We start from the raw sequence: 18,185 nt of genomic DNA, 5'->3' as shown, positions 1-18,185 counted from the left end.
AGAAATGGGCAAAGATTTGAGGAAAAGATTAATAAAATGTTTGGTATGGTGTGACCTCTTGTATGGTGCTGCAACATGAACACTAAGGAACAAAGATGAAGCAAGAATGGAGACTTTTGAGATGTGGACATGACGGAGGATGGAAAGAATGAGTTGGATGGATAGAACGAAAAATCAGGAGGTACTGAGGAGAGAGAGAGAGAGAGAGAAAGAGAGAGAGAGAGAGGAGAGAAAATTGTTGAATGTAGTTTTAAAAAATGAAAAGAAATTGGACTGTACAGATATTAAGAATGAAAGAGGGGTTTATAGGATAGTTTTAGAGAAGTTATGTGACAGTGAAAAGGTGGTATGGAAACAAGAGATTTCATATCGTGGATGATGAGATGAACGGCAACAGACACAGCAACATTAAGAAGGAAGCAATGGAGACACAGAACAGAAAACTGGCGTTAGTGATCTCTTCATTACATAGGAATTGTGTGTCCTTGATTTATGTTTCCTCTATCCTTTGAACTTAAGACGTCTAATATAGCTTTTCCTTCGATGGTGCAACTGTTGTAAGTGAAAATGAATTGACAAGCAGTAGTTTTCCATTATATAAGTATTCCAGCGTCCGTAATATCTTGATGAAATTGCTCACCTTGTTCCTCACTGGAAACACCAAAAATGCAGGCAAAAAATCAAGGTGAATGTTCAAAAAGTGACACTTGATTCTCATCAGCCTACCTTCTTGATTTATTCAGGCATGTTGGTTGAAACATAACTATGATATTGGTCCTTTTCGTTGCCTAAGAACGTATAAAAAAAACCTGCTTGTATGATAACCACGCCTCACTCTCAGTCTCACTCAATTTTGGTTCGCAGTTCGAATCGAACATCAACTTCTGAATGTCATGTCCGACAAACACGGCCTCTTTCACTTCTGCTTGTGATGTGTGAGAATAATTCTCACAGAGATACTTTATTGTCCCTCTTTGAGTAACGCTTTCACAGGCAGTTTCATTAGGCACAACTTAACGTGTAGGGGTGCCAATAGCATTTTTTATCGGATCGTGCGATTCTTGTGCAAAATAATAGAAGAGCCAAAGAACTTGTCGTGGTAGTCGTGATATACATTAACTCAACCACTGACACCGAAATACCACCTTCGTGTTATTATCTGAAGTAGTATATGTAATACGCATAATTAAAATCGCTAATAAGATACTTTTTTCTCAAGGTTGACTGTTTTTGTTCAATTAATTTTTGTTTATTTCTAACCGGTTTTCTGCTTATTGGGCCATCCTAGTGTTCACAGGGGACATCTTGTAATGAAATTGTTCTACCAAGAAGTGACGAAAGAATCCACAAACAACATTTTTGTAGTATCGAGTATAATTATAAGACTGCTGAGATGACGCCAAAGCAACGAGAACACATTAAAAATTTTTCCTCGTTATGATGGAGCCTAGAACTGGAATTGCAGTTTAGCCTAAACTCAGAGAAAAACAAAGTAATTGCATTGCTGGTAGATTTGTACTTGAAAAAAATATTTTACGATGAACGGGGAGGGGGGGGGGGGAAGGGGAGAGACACTAACTTTTTTGATGGCATAACGAGACAGCCAAGCAAGCGTTTGACAAAATGAGCAAATTGCTGTGCAACCCACCGAATAAAAACCATTGAGGAGAAGATTGGCCAAATGTTATGTGAGGGACATTGTTTGCTATGGCCCAGAGACAAGGACTTTGCAAGAACTGGAAATGCGGGTGTGGACGAAACTAGAGGGTGGAAGTTTGGAAGACAGGATGAAAACCGAGGACATCAAATGACTTCACAAGTGCGAATAAGGACTACCATCAGCTGTAGAATGGAATGGCGACAGTGAAATTCTGTGCCGAACCGGAACTCGAACCGGATTTTCCGTTCATCGCGAGGGGTCGTGAGTCGTGCGCAGATAGCCAAATGGTAAGGCGACCCCTCGCGATGAACGGAAAATCCGGGTTCGAGTCCCGGTTCGGCACAGAATTTCACTGTCGCCATTCCATTCTACAGCTGATGGTAGTCCTTATTCGCACTTGTGAAGTCATTTGATGTGTTTTGTAACACCTGTGGTCGCCGCAGTGCCTCTTCCTTTGGAGATGCATGTATTTCCAAAGTAAGTCTGCATCATAATCAGAACAACACCGGCACTGAAATATTGAAAACCGAGGAGGCGCTGCGAACAATTGGGGAGAACAGGAAAAAAAGTAAGACAAATTGGCTAGGTGACGTACTGAGACGCTGATGCTTACTTTAGCAAGGAACTGAAGGAGTAGTAAAGGGAAAGAGAGGCAGAAGAGGAAGAAGAAGAGGACAGTTGGAGGGAATAAATCAGATAAATATTTTCAGAATTAAACAGGAAACTACGAGTTCGGAAGAGATGGCAGAGTACCATGCCTAGACCTACCGCAAGGTAAAACAACTGATGACAGAAATAATAGTGGGTAATATTTTCCTTATCACATCAGGATTCAGCAAAATAAAAATCACAAGAATAAGCCACTTTCATTTAATTAAATAGTTTCAGAAATGAAGGCGCTAGCTCGGGACCCGAGAAGAGTGGAGCCGAGGGTGGTCAGCCAGTGCTTACCTTCAGTCTACGGTAGAGGCGGCCACTGCGGGCATGTCGCGTCGCCGGCAGCCCCACGCGTTCCGCACGTGAGCGCACACCAGCTGCGGACGGGAACGCCGGTATGCCGAGCCGAGCGCCGCCGCAACCCCAGCCGCGCCGCCATTGGCCGGCGCGCGAGGTGTGCCTCCGTGACGTCACGCCGCCATCGATTCCCCTGACCGAGATACGGTGCACCAACCCGTGCAACCCCGTCTGCCGAGGCGAGGTCGATAGCGCTGTAGAGGGGGGGGCAGGGGGGTTGTGCATGTGTCGGGAACGACGGATCAGCCGGTCGCGCTCCGCCAATATCCGTCATCTGTCATATGTCCGCCGCCGATGCAACGCGAAACGGTCTCGTTATACGGCGGGCTCCCATTCCGAGCCGCGCTGTTTGTGTTGCGGCCGGGCCTGTCAGCTCGAACGCGATACAAAGCTCTTTTATTGCTCCGGGCAGATTGTCCGCATCCTGCACTAGGCAATAACACTGATTACGAGACGCCATAACTTTGAAGTGAAATGTTCTTCTGTCGTGAGATAGTGAGTGAAAAAAAGAGAAAGTTATAGAAATATAAATACGAATTCAAGTCAGCTGCTTCAGTTGAATTTCTTTCGTGCGATAAGCCTATTTCGGCTATAATTGCAGTTGTCGAGCTATCTGAGAATAATACATAGAATTTTATCATTATTTGCTTAATCCTTTTGTGTTTACATATTGTGGCTATATGGCGTCTATATACAATGGTGCTTACGTTTAGTTATTCTTGCTTTGCATTTCGCTGTGGTGTGTACTAAACTAGACCCTGCCTGATTTTATTACGGGAAATTAAGAAGGTATCTCCCTAAACAATTATTGGGAAAGCAAGAATAAACACATAATTATTGTTATGGACTTCTCTTGCTACAATGAATAATGGTAATATATATATATATATATTCTACGAAAATCGAAGTAAAGCTAAATTTGAGACAATAAAATGGATTGCTGCTATAAAAGAGGACATGAAAGAGGCAGATATAAAACAAGATGAAATTCAAGACAGAAAATTATTTGGGCAAAAAATTCATGACTGGGTAGTTGGTCAAGCTGAAAAACCAAAGAAAACTGGAACCACATGGTCTGATGAAAGGAAAAGAGCTCATTCCGAGAGAATGAAAACAATTTGGGCAGAGAGAAAGTCTAAAAGAAAATAACTGAATGCCCCGTGATTGTACTTCGCGTGGTCCAGTAGGCCCCAAACGTGAATAATAATATATATATATATATATATATATATATATATATATATATATATATATATCGTAAAGAGAAAATATCATGATGTTAGTTAGGAATTATTATTCTGAGACCACAGGTATATTTTATTCCTTCGAAAAATTAACTCTGGCGTAAATATTAAGTATTTTTCTTTCTGACTCAAAATAAATTGAAAGTTCTTTTATTTTTGAAATATTACTTCGTCAGGCTCAAGCCAAAGTTAATGCAAGCTCCTGCTATTGTGGCTTTAAGTAAAGATACATTTTCAACAATCAAAGATAATCGTGCTGTGATAACTAAAAATCGGACTTCCTAAATACACTCCTGGAAATGGAAAATAGAACACATTGACACCGGTGTGTCAGACCCACCATACTTGCTCCAGACACTGAGAGAGGGCTGTACAAGCAATGATCACACGCACGGCACAGCGGACACACCAGGAACCGCGGTGTTGGCCGTCGAATGGCGCTAGCTGCGCAGCATTTGTGCACCGCCGCCGTCAGTGTCAGCCAGTTTGCCGTGGCATACGGAGCTCCATCGCAGTCTTTAACACTGGTAGCATGCCGCGACAGCGTGGAGGTGAACCGTATGTGCAGTTGACGGACTTTGAGCGAGGGCGTATAGTGGGCATGCGGGAGGCCGGGTGGACGTACCGCCGAATTGCTCAACACGTGGGGCGTGAGGTCTCCACAGTACATCGATGTTGTCGCCAGTGGTCGGCGGAAGGTGCACGTGCCCGTCGACCTGGGACCGGACCGCAGCGACGCACGGATGCACGCCAAGACCGTAGGATCCTACGCAGTGCCGTAGGGGACCGCACCGCCACTTCCCAGCAAATTAGGGACACTGTTGCTCCTGGGGTATCGGCGAGGACCATTCGCAACCGTCTCCATGAAGCTGGGCTACGATCCCGCACACCGTTAGGCCGTCTTCCGCTCACGCCCCAACATCGTGCAGCCCGCCTCCAGTGGTGTCGCGACAGGCGTGAATGGAGGAACGAATGGAGACGTGTCGTCTTCAGCGATGAGAGTCGCTTCTGCCTTGGTGCCAATGATGGTCGTATGCGTGTTTGGCGCCGTGCAGGTGAGCGCCACAATCAGGACTGCATACGACCGAGGCACACAGGGCCAACACCCGGCATCATGGTGTGGGGAGTGATCTCCTACACTGGCCGTACACCACTGGTGATCGTCGAGGGGACACTGAATAGTGCACGGTACATCCAAACCGTCATCGAACCCATCGTTCTACCATTCCTAGACCGGCAAGGGAACTTGCTGTTCCAACAGGACAATGCACGTCCGCATGTATCCCGTGCCACCCAACGTGCTCTAGATGGTGTAAGTCAACTACCCTGGCCAGCAAGATCTCCGGATCTGTCCCCCATTGAGCATGTTTGGGACTGGATGAAGCGTCGTCTCACGCGGTCTGCACGTCCAGCACGAACGCTGGTCCAACTGAGGCGCCAGGTGGAAATGGCATGGCAAGCCGTTCCACAGGACTACATCCAGCATCTCTACGATCGTCTCCATGGGAGAATAGCAGCCTGCATTGCTGCGAAAGGTGGATATACACTGTACTAATGCCGACATTGTGCATCCTCTGTTGCCTGTGGCTATGTGCCTGTGGTTCTGTCAGTGTGATCATGTGATGTATCTGACCCCAGGAATGTGTCAATAAAGTTTCCCCTTCCTGGGACAATGAATTCACGGTGTTCTTATTTCAATTTCCAGGAGCGTAACTTGAAAATACGGATTGTTCAGAATGTAGAGCGCGAGAAATGAAAGAAAACCAACTTCAAGCTACTCTTGGGAATTAAAATACAACATGAACTTCCACCTGTACAATGAATTGGCCACACTTACGTATATGGAAAGTAGAGGAAAAGATTTAAGTTTCACAACAAGAACAAATTTTTGAAATTCAACTTTGATAATTATTATTTAATGGCAATTCGACATACACGAATAGGCAGCAAACCTCTATACATCGAATTGCATACGAAGCCATACAAGAGCTAAGCATACAAGAGCTAAGCAACTAGATCAAAAAGGCAGGCGATAAGAAAAAGATAACATGGTGTCTTTCCTTTATACAGTAGTTCATAGAACTGTTATGTCACCGAGAAATCTAACGTTTCAATACACTCCTTGAGACAAAGATTCTTTGCTAAGTGTATATCACTGTTATTACTTTTACCACTAATTAGAGACGTCACACAGGCCCCTGGAAGGCTGAAGGCACCTGTGAAGTCACCTTGCCTTCAGGCTTCCACAAACAACAATCATTTTTTAATTCAGATTGTGAAAAGTCTTATCTGTTACAAAGGAATTCTGTCGATTGATACTTAGCATCAAATATCATTTTCTTTGTACAGGAGTAGTATTTCGTATTCAGTATATTACAGTTTTTAAACTCTTTTACATATTGTAAGAGCAAGTTCATGTGTATCAGTACACGATATTCAAGTCTTTGCCTTTTAGTTCATTTCTTTCTTATTACACATTCACGCTAAGTTCATTTAATTCAGTAATTCACCGTTTAAGTATTCATTATTTGGAATTACTTTGACTAATACGTGAAACATTTGACATAGTCTTAAGTTACATGCTACATGTCAAAAAACTTTTTCTCATCTATGCCCAGGAAATTCAATCTTTAGCTGTCCCATTCGAGTTATCGTTCATATTTACTTACAATGATTTTCATACAATTTTCTTTGCTAAGATAACTCTGTACAGAAATAAATCAATTTTGCATTCACATGGTAGGTTTTACATTAAACAGGATTGCATATAAGCTGACTACAGTTAAGTGTTTACCTAGATAACAGTTCATGAGCACTCACGGATAAATTAGTTATGTATAGTTTTCTTTTGAAGCTGTCGTAGTTCCAGTTTATGAGTGCCGAATAAAATTTGACTCTATACAATGCAAAATCTTCTCCGTCGAATCGATGCCATTGGTCGTTGAACTGGAATGGCGTCGTGACGTCACCGGAGCGTTTGATGACGTTGCGATGAGCCATCAGCTGATGTCGACGGCGGATCCCCTCTCGTCTGCAGTTGGCTCAGAGTTTTGTGCATGACTGCAGATCAGCATCGGGTTGACATTAGGCTCGTTCCCAGTGCGACATGAATTGATAACGGCAGTATCAGCTTTTCCGATCCGCGTGTTACACCCAAAATTATACACACACACAAAAAAATGTTATATCATGATGGAATGCCTATGTTATTGTATTCGAAATTTTCATCCGTGTTTGAAGCTTTTATTGTATTCGTATTACAAATGAATACACAATGAAAAATAAAATTTTCGCAAATGTTATTGGTTTGTATGTACATTTTAAGATAATCTACCAAGAAAATTGCTACATTAGTGGTATCAATGTCTATAGGTGTCTCTATAATCTTTCTCTTGTGCTTTTGCCCCGCATCGATTCGCCGATGAGTTTAACAAAGTAGACTAAGACAGAAATTTTTTTAGTCAAATTTTTTACTGGCTTAAAATGTTCCTTAGAGAGTCTGTTTTTAAGATTCATTCATATAAAGGGTGCCATAAATGCTAAAATATATTAAAACTGCCATTTACTGCGTGGGAGTCTAGCGCATCTGAGCGATCGAATGAAACCGATGTAGAACAATTATACTGACGGAATAGGGGTCCTGCTAGTTTCGGACAGTATCACACAGGTCATTAGTACCAACTAAAATACTATTCTCAACAACAATTATCTTTGTAACATAATTCGTTTATGGTAAACAGTCTGAAAGCACGTTCTCGTCTCGCGTCTGCTTAACTTGTCATTCCGCTTGTTTTTATTCGAAGTAAAACGTGAGTGCTAGAAAATGACAACAAACGTATTTATACGAATATATAAGGTTCGAAAAGTGATCCAATCGTGCAAAAAACACTCCGATTGCTTAGCCGAAGCTACTTGATCGAGATAATTTCATCAAGAAAACATTTTTCAAATTGTCAGAACCTATAACTCGTGAAATATACGTTTAATTACATTATACCCTTTCGTACCTATTTGAGTAGCCGTTTTTTCTACTGTAGTACATAGGATTTTTGTGATATACAGGGCTATTACAAATGATTGAAGCGATTTCATAAATTCACTGTAGCTCCATTCATTGACATATGGTCACGACACACTACAGATACGTAGAAAAACTCATAAAGTTTTGTTCGCCAGAGCGCTCGAGAGCGCAGTGAGACAAAATGGCGACAGGAGCCGAGAAAGCGTATGTCGTGCTTGAAATGCACTCACATCAGTCAGTCATAACAGTGCAACGACACTTGAGGACGAAGTTCAACAAAGATCCACCAACCGCTAACTCCATTCGGCGATGGTATGCGCAGTTTAAAGCTTCTGGATGCCTCTGTAAGGGGAAATCAACGGGTCGGCCTGCAGTGAGCGAAGAAACGGTTGAACGCGTGCGGGCAAGTTTCATGCGTAGCCCGCGGAAGTCGACGAATAAAGCAAGCAGGGAGTTAAACGTACCACAGCCGACGGTTTGGAAAATCTTACGGAAAAGGCTAAAGCAGAAGCCTTACCGTTTACAATTGCTACAAGCCCTGACACCCGATGACAAAGTCAAACGCTTTGAATTTTCGGTGCGGTTGCAACAGCTCATGGAAGAAGATGCGTTCAGTGCGAAACTTGTTTTCAGTGATGAAGCAACATTTTTTCTTAATGGTGAAGTGAACAGACGCAATGTGCGAATCTGGGTGGTAGAGAATCCTGACGCATTCGTGCAGCAAATTCGCAATTCACCAAAAGTTAACGTGTTTTGTGCAATCTCACGATTTAAAGTTTACGGCCCCTTTTTCTTCTGCGAAAAAAACGTTACAGGACACATGTATCTGGACATGCTGGAAAATTGGCTCATGCCACAACTGGAGACCGACACCGACTTCATCCTTCAACAGGATGGTGCTCCACCGCACTTCCATCACGATGTTCGGCATTTCTTAAACAGGAGATTGGAAAACCGATGGATCGGTCGTGGTGGAGATCATGATCAGCAATTCATGTCATGGCCTCCACGCTCTCCCGACTTAACCCCATGCGATTTCTTTCTGTGGGGTTATGTGAAAGATTCAGTGTTTAAACTTCCTCTACCAAGAAACGTGCCAGAACTGCGAGCTCGCATCAACGATGCTTTCGAACTCATTGATGGGGACATGCCGCGCCGAGTGTGGGAGGAACTTGATTATCGGCTTGATGTCTGCCGAATCACTAAAGGGGCACATATCGAACATTTGTGAATGCCTAAAAAAACTTTTTGAGTTTTTGTATGTGTATGCAAAGCATTGTGAAAATATCTCAAATAATAAAGTTATTGTAGAGCTGTGAAATCGCTTCAATCATTTGTAATTAGCCTGTATTTTAACTTCGATTTTTGGTGCACGTTCTTACTTAAAAAATACATAACACAATCTTAAGAGGGCACAATGTAAGTCTAAAGTCAGTTTTGTAATTTGTTTGTTATTTTATTGAAAAAATCATGAATATCGATTCCAAAATCGAGTGTCAGCCTGGTCCAGCCCTTAACGAACTTGGAAAGGTTAGTTTTAAGGATGGCCGGATGTCCTTCCTGTGAGCCCTCCGGGACTGAATATGTGCACGCCAGCTGTCTGCGTGCAGTGTTATTTCTGTTAAAAGTGAACGACAGTTTTCTGAACGTTTGCAAATCGTGTAACTGGGGCCGGACTTGGGTGTTAGCCCGGTATTCACCCAGCGGGATGTTGTAAACCGCTGAAAAAATCACAGCCAGACTGCCTGGCACATGGATCCTCGTCCTTAACCCACCGACGCGTCTTATATATATTTTAAAAGAAGAATAAACAAACGAACGAACAAACAAACACAAGGTATATATACATAAGGAAAAATTTTGGAAGTATGTGGTAAGATCCTATGGGACCTAACTGCTGAGATCATCGGTCCCTAAGTTTATACTCTACTTAACCTAACTTGAACAACTTACGCTAAGGACAACACACACACACACACCCATGTCCGAGGGTTGTCTCGAACCTCCGACGGGACGAGCCGCGCGAACTGTGACAAGGCGCCCAACACCGCATGGCTACCCCGCGCGGCTATATACAAGGGGAATTATCCGGGCGACGTGTCATTTTACGAGGACTGGCCCAGTGTCTCCAACGCCAAACAGGAAGAAATGTAAGGTTTAAATGACCCAGGAGAATTCTCATTTATTTATTGACAAAAAATAAATTTCGCCTTTTCGACTACGTGTCCCTTTTGCCAAGATTTTAAAAGACAAATGAAAAAAACAAACACAAGGTAACACTTCTGGAACACACACCCGCGGCGTCGATACTCCACGGACCCCTCACTGTGTGCATCTTCACGGCATGTATCCTCGTAATGTCGTGTAGGCACTATTATCTGTTCAATTTTCTACATGTGGATGTTTCAAATTCACCTCCTGCCATGAATGACCCTGGTGCGGATTGTGAAGATGCTCCGCAAGAAATTCCAAAAGTATTGTCCATGCTTACTATTCTCCACAATGGCACAATGACGATCGTTCGAATAGTTCCAAAAATTCATGACTCCTTCAAATAAATAAGGAATCGCGAGACCACTGATCCACGTGACAGCATTGTGTTTTGTCCTCGGGTAATAAACAGCGTCCGGGTAAAGGAGAGTGCGTGAATCGGCATAAGCGGGCGATATCCGTAAAAAGGGAGCCAAAATTTGACACACAAAATACCAGATCTCTTCCGCCGGCCAACAATGTAGCCGGTGTTCGTCTGTATCCTGAACGTTGCCGTTCACACACAACGGCGAACCGGCAAAATGGATCCTATGGAGTCTATCTCGAGTAGTCTGTTTTTTGTTCCCCGTCACGTACCTGGTCGACCGTACGTCTGATTCTAGCGTCACCGCGTTCACAGTATGCCATACTACCTTCCAATGCTCGGTTGTTGTTGTTGTGGTTGTGGTCTTCAGTCCTGAGAATGGTTTGATGCAGCTCTCCATGCTACTCTATCCTATGTAAGCTTCTTCATCTCCCAGTACCTACTGAAGCCTACATCTTTCTGAATCTGCTTCGTGTATCTCTTGGTCCCCCTCTACCATTTTTACCCTCCACGCTGCCCTCCAGTACTAAATCGGTGATCCCTTGATGCCTCAGAACATGTCTTACCAACCGATCCCTTCTTCTGGTCAAGTTGTGACACAAACTCCTCTTCTCCCCAATTCTGTTCGATACCTCCTCATGTATTCATCTCTTGGTCTCCCTCTACCATTTTTACCCTCCACGCTGCCCTCCAGAACTAAATCGGTGATCCCTTGATGCCTCAGAACATGTCCTACCAACCGATCCCATCTTCTGGTCAAGTTGTGCCACAAACTCCTCTTCTCCCCAATTCTATTCAATACCTCCTCATTAGTTATGTGATCTACCCATCATTCAGCATTCTTCTGTAGCACAACATTTCGAAAGCTTCTATTCTCTTCTTGTCTAAACTATTTATTGTCCATGTTTCACTTCCATACATGGCTACACTCCATGCAAATACTTTCAGAAAGCACTTCCTGACACTTAAATCTATACTCGATGATAACAAATTTCTCTTATTCAGAAACGCATCCCTGCCACTGCCAGTCTACATTTTATATCCTCTCTGCTTCAACCATCATCAGTTATTTTGCTCCCCAAATAGCAAAACTCCTTTACTTCTTTAAGTGTCTCATTTCCTAATCTAATTCCCTCAGCATCACCCGACTTAATTCGACTACATTCCATTATCCTTGTTTTGCTTTTGTTGATGTTCATCATATATCCTCCTTTCAAGACACTGTCCATTCCGTTCAACTGCTCTTCCAAGTCCTTTGCTGTCTCTGACAGAATTACAATGTCATCGGCGAACCTCAACGTTTTTATTTCTTCTCCATGGATTTTAATACCTACTCCGAACTTTTCTTTTGTTTCCTTTACTGCTTGCTCAATATACAGATTGGATAGCACCGGGGAGAGGATACAACCCTGTCTCACTCCCTTGCCAACTACTGCTTCCCTTTCATGTCCCTCGACTCTTATAACTGCCATCTTGTTTCTGTACAAATTGTAAATAGCCTTTCACTCCCTGTGTTTTACCCCTGTCACCTTCAGAATTTGAAAGAGAGTATTCCAGTCAACATTGTCAAAAGCTTTCTCTAAGTCTACAAATGCTAGAAACATAGGTTTGCCTTTCCTTAATCTTTCTTCTAAGGTAAGTCGTAGGGTCAGTATTGCCTCACTTGTTCCAACATTTCTACGGAATCCAAACTGATCTTCCCCGAGGTCGGCTTCTACCAGTTTTTCCATTCGTCTGTAAAGAATTCACGTTAGTATTTTTCAGCTGTGACTTATTAAACTGATTGTTTGGTAATTTTCACATCTGTCAACTCCTGCTTTCTTTGGGATTGGAATTATTCTTCTTGAAGTCTGAGGGAATTTCGACTGTATCATAAATCTTGCTCACCAGATGGTAGAGTTCTGTCAGCACTGGTTCTCCCAAGGCTGTCAGTAGTTCTAATGGAATGTTCTCTACTCCCGGGGCCTTGTTTCGACTTAGGTCTTTCAGTGCTCTGTCAAACTCTTCACGCAGTATCATATCTCCCATTTCATCTTCATCTACCTACTCTTCCATTTCCATAATATTGTCCTCAAGAACATCGCCCCTGTATAGACCCTCTATATACTCCTTCCACCTTTCTGCTTTCCCTTCTTTGCTTCGAACTGGGTTTCCATCTGAGCTTTTGATATTCGTGCAAGTGGTTCTCTTTTCTCCAAAGGTCTCTTTAATTTTCCTGTAGGCAGTATCTGTCTTACCCCTCGTGAGATAAGCCTCTACATCGTTACATTTGCCCTCTAGCCATCCCTGCTTAGCCATTTTGCACTTCTCGATCTTATTTTTGAGACTTTGTATTCCTTTTTGCCTGCTTCATTTACTGCATTTTTATACTTTCCCCTTTCATAAATTAAATTCTCTTCTGTTACCCAAGGATTTCTAGTAGCCCTCGTCTTTTTACCTACTTGATCCTCTGCTGCCTTCACTACTTCATCCCACAGAGCTACCCATTTTTCTTCTACTGTATTTCTTTCCCCCATTCCTGTTAGTTGTTCCCTTATGCTCTCCCTGAAACTCTCTACAACCTCTGGTTCTTTCAGTTTATCCAGTTCCCATCTCCTTAAATTCCCACCTTTTTGCAGTTTCTTCAGTTCTAATCTACAATTCATAACCAATAGATTGTGGTCAGAGTCCACATCTGTCCCTGGAAATGTCTGGTTCCTAAATCTCTGTCTTACCATCTGAAACCTTCTAGTATCTCCAGGGTTCTTCCATGTATACAACCTTCTTTCATGATTCTTGAACCAAGTGTTAGCTGTGATTAAGTTATGCTCTGTGAAAAATTCTACCAGGCGGCTTCCTCTTACATTTCTTAGCCCCAATCCATATTCACCTACTACGTTTCTTTCTCTTCCTTTTCCTACTGTCGAATTCCAGTCACCCATGACTATTAAATTTTCTTCTCCCTTCACCACCTGAATAATTTCTTTTATTTCATCATACATTTCTTCAATTTCTTCGTCATCTGCAGAGCCAGTTGACATATAAACTTGTACTACTGTAGTAGGTGTGGGCTTCGTATCTATCTTGGCCACAATAATGCGTTCAATATGCTGTTTGTAGTAGCTTACCCGCATTCCTATTTTCCTATTCATTATTAAACCTACTCCTGCATTACCCCTATTTGATTTTGTGTTTATAACCCTCTAATCACCTGACCAGAAGTCTTGTTCCTCCTGCCACCGAACTTCACTAATTCCCACTATATCTAACTTCAACCTATCCATTTCCCTATTTAAATTTTCTAACCTACCTGCCCGATTAAGGGATCTGACATTCCACGCTCCGATCCGTAGAACGCCAGTTTTCTTTCTCCTGATAACGACATCCTCTTGAGTAGTCCCCGCCCGGAGATCCGAATGGGGGACTATTTTACCTCCGGAATATTTTACCCAAGAGGACGCCATCATCATTTAATCATACAGTAAAGCTGCATGCCCTCGGGAAAAATTACGGCTGTAGTTTCCCCTTGCTTTCAGCCGTTCGCAGTACCAGCACAGCGAGGCCGTTTTGGTTAGTGTTACAAGACCATGTTAGTCAATCATCCAGACTGTTGCCCCTGCAACTACTGAAAAGGCTGCTGCCCCTCTTCAGGAACCACACGTTTGTCTGGCCTCTCAACAGATACCCTCCGTTGTGGTTGCACTTACGGTACGGCTGATCTGTATCACTGAGGCACACAAGCCTCCCCAACGGCAAGGTCCATGGTTCCTTGGGGGGGGGGGGGGGGGGGACAATGCTCGGTAGGAGGATACGTCAATTCGACGACACTAGACGACCGGCGGCGAAGTAGGGTGCGATAGATGTCGCTGACTTGGTATGCGAGAGATATAGAGAACGTCCAGTAGGTATACTCCATATGAAACCTCACAAAATAGGAAAATGGCGCCGGTATCCCACAAGCGCCACCGGAGGGTCAAGGGAAGACGGTGCCAGAGCCTCCATCACTAAGTCCGTGAGACTGGTCGGGCAATGCCGCCAAAGCTTGAGGTGCTTACCAACATATAGACATACTGCTCGATCATGAACGTTGACAAGGCCAAGTCCACGGCTTTCTTTAGGAAGAGTGAGAGAGTCGTATCGAACCTTAAATATCGTCCCAGTGCTGACAAAAGAACCGAATGCCACCATGAGGCTACGAGATATGTGTTTAGGTGTTGGTAGCGTCTGCGCTATATGCGGAATTCGTGATGCCTGCTAATTAATAAATTCGATTCATTCATGACCATCCAAAGCACGAAGACGATGACACACAGGACCAGGCCGGAATGTTGCGGGAGTCTCCGATGATTAAGGGTCGTCGTGTGTAAGATTTCGTCCGTGAAGTCGATACCAAGACAGCGGACTGTATTGCACAGTCTTTTTGCGGCGACGCTTGTAGGTGTCATCCCACTGCCAATATGCAAGGCCACCTATTTACATGGCTCCCCGAAAGAGGCTAACCAATCTATGGCTCATGTTCGTCACGAAGAGTTAGTATGTATACCCGGTGCACCTAAAAACGATTCCACTAAGAGACGAACCCGTGAGGCGGTGTCGCAGACCTACAACAAAGGTTTTTTTAATGCTAAAGGTAGAGTATCGTCGATAACTGGAATTCATGTTTAACACAGCGGCTAAGGTGTTCTACAGTCTACTTTCGATGTTGCGCCACGTAGGAGACGGGGCACCACCTCGACGAAAGCGCCCTGTTAGTGCATGTTCTGATGGTCAGACGTTAAGTACATATGACTGACGCGATCAAATGCTTACTTCAGTTAATAGTAGCCGGCACTCTCGGTACACGACGCACCTTGGCGAGGGCAATCAGGTTCCTGTAGCAACACAGGGTGGAGCGCATATTATGCGTCCCGCCCATCCATGGCCGATGCATTGATAAGAGACAGACGTCGTACGGCGAATTCGAGCTGCCATGTGAAGGTTTGCAGATCACAGTTCAACAATGTTAATCGTCGGTAGTCCGTAACGCGTGATCCTCCGTGAGGTTTACGGATTGGAATGATGACATCTTCGACAAAGACAGTCAGAAGTTGCACTTCTGGCGTCATGAGCTTTTGACATGTAGGCGCCCAATAGGCTACCTATATTCTCCGGAACGTCCTATAAAATTTCAGGGATGACCATCCGGTCCTGTTGTCTCATTGGGTGCCCAGGTTCCTATGGCATCCAACAGTTCTTCTTCAGTCACCGGTTCTAGCAGTTCCTATTGAAGTTCCGGAGTAAACGTGGAGTGTTTCAAACGAGCGACAGCAGCAATGATCTATGGATCGGATCTATTCTCCACGTACGAGTGAGAACAATGGGTAAAGTACGCATGGCTTATGTCCCCTTGCGTGACATGACGTATGCTTTCTTCTGTCGTTCCCTCATGAGTCAAAGTCCTATGTCTGTGCTTTCGTTTCATAGCTATATGGTACATGGAGGACCGTTCGTTGGCGATTCCGACCGTTCGACGTGTACGAGTGATGGTCCCTTCCAAGTATTGACGCGTCAACGTCACAATCTTTGCTTTTGCTCTGTTGATAAGCATCTGGCGGTCCAGTGATGGGGGCATAAAGGAACATTCCCTGAGGATGGCGTAATAGAACTCTGTAGTGCTTGGGCTCCTCGCCGCAGCTTCCCTACGAAACGTCTTCAAGGTGCTTGGCACAACCCAGCCACCACTGTAACGCTGACGTACACGAACCTCGTCGTCATAGACACAGTCTCCACGTGTCGCCCACCGCCGCCTGACATTCCGGTGAGGTCAGATGAGCGATGTCAGATTTCCATGCACTGCAACTGCGCCACACCCGTTGGTATCCAAGCGTGATGTTACAGATGTAAGCAATGTAGTCAGTACATACTGTCGGCCAAAACTCGGCTGCCGTAACAGCATCCCTGAGAGAGGCGGCGGTATATATCCTGTCCGTTCTGCCAGACAAATATTCCGTGACGTGCGTCAAATCACCACCACCTAGAGCAGGGCTTCACAACTGGCCGGTTTTGAGCGCGAGTACTCGCGTCTGCTCAGGCACGTGCTCGCGAGCAGGTGCAAGGTCGCTGAGTGGGGAGGGAGGGGAAATGCGCGCGCACGTTTGGATAGGGCCGCAGCGTGCATATTGAATTCGCGCCGACTGTGTAACGTTTAAAGTACTACGATCAGCTCTAACAGTCACATCGCTGGTTAAGAATCATGTCAAGTCGCCGTTGTGTAACTCCAACCATGCTTTCGCAGTTCAACCCCCACTGGGAGGAATTGTATCTGTTTACAGAGAAAGATGGTGTTGCAAAATGTTTAGTATGTCACAAAACGCCGAATTCTTTTAGGAAATTTAATTTGCAGCGACATTATATGTCGTACCACGCGAAAGACTACGGAAGTGGAAAATGTAATGGACCAGATCGTGCACAGGAAGTTATTAAACTTAAAAGGAAGCTATCCGAAGAAGATCTGGACGACGAAGAAAAATCAACTGAGGCAGCTCTCAGAGTGAGTTACAAAATTGCTTTGCTTTTAGCAAAATCCCCGCTCCCCATCACTGATGGCGATTTAATAAAAGAATGTTTGGTAGTTGCCGCGGAACATTTGTGTCCATCTCAAGTTGAACAGTTTCGGATTGTGCCATTATCTAACATGACCATTATGCGTCGCATACAGGACATGGCAGACGACGTCCAGAGCCAGCTTGCAAATATCCTTAAAGATTTTATGGCGTATTCTCTATCTCTGGACGAAAGTGTTGATATCACAGGAACAGCGCAGCTTACCATATTTATTAGAGGTGTTAATAGAGATCTTCAGGTGAGGGAGGAGCTCCTCGATGTAGTAGCCATGAAGAACACTACAACCAGAGGTGATATTTTAAGTAGTGTTGAAGAAAGTATTGAAAATATAGGATTGTCGTGGAATTCTTTAGTTTCAGTATCTACAGACGGTGCACCAGCGATGACAGGGAAAAAATCAGGTATCGTCGCGCTGTTGAAGGAGAAAATGCAAAAACTGACCGTGCCGAATGAAACAAGGGACGTTCACTGGCTGATCCACCAGGAAAACTTATGTGCAAAGAGTATCACTCTAAAAAATGTGATGAGTGTTGTTGTTTGTACAACCAATTATATAAGGAAGCATGGGCTACAACACAGGCAATTTAAAGCTTTCTTGAGTATGTAGAAAGCCAGTATGGTAGCCTGCCTTATTACAGCGAGGTCCGCTGGCTTAGTCGTGGCGAATTATTAAATCGATTTTTTTTGCCTATTAGATGAGATAAATATGTTCATGGAAATAAATAATATGCGTGTTCCTGAATTGAAAGAGCCTTCATGGAAATGTGATCTCGCGTTCTTAGCAGATTTAATTAACCATCTGAATGCTTTGAACATTTCACTACAAGGTAAAGATCTGCTAATTACTCATTTCATAGATCGAATACGAGCTTTTAAAATGAAATTGACACTTTGGCTGAGTCAGCTGGAAACAGGAAATCTAGCTCATTTTCCTACATTATCATCCATGCAAGATGTTCACAAAGACTGTGAACGTTATTCACATGCCCTTAAGGAAGAATTTGATCAACACTTTCAAGATCTGACAGCATTAGACTGTGATTTTGATCTGTTCTCCTCTCCATATTCAGCGAATATTGAAGAGATTCG

General features: G+C 43.8%; 1 long non-coding RNA gene across 1 annotated transcript in view; it reads right to left on the bottom strand.

Moving 5' to 3' along the window:
- LOC124776278 overlaps positions 1 to 2,702 on the bottom strand; it is a 368,508-nt gene extending 365,806 nt beyond the window's left edge. Inside the window, exon 1 of the long non-coding RNA XR_007015607.1 lies at positions 2,612 to 2,702. This is a non-coding gene — a long non-coding RNA (uncharacterized LOC124776278). The remainder of the gene's footprint in view (positions 1 to 2,611) is intronic.
- Between the last annotated feature and the right edge of the window lie 15,483 nt (positions 2,703 to 18,185).

The sequence above is a fragment of the Schistocerca piceifrons genome, chromosome 2, assembly GCF_021461385.2.
Source record: "Schistocerca piceifrons isolate TAMUIC-IGC-003096 chromosome 2, iqSchPice1.1, whole genome shotgun sequence".
Classification (NCBI taxonomy): Eukaryota; Metazoa; Arthropoda; class Insecta; order Orthoptera; family Acrididae; genus Schistocerca; species Schistocerca piceifrons.
Note: the sequence above shows the minus strand (reverse complement) of the source record. Positions and strands in the feature narration are given on the sequence as shown.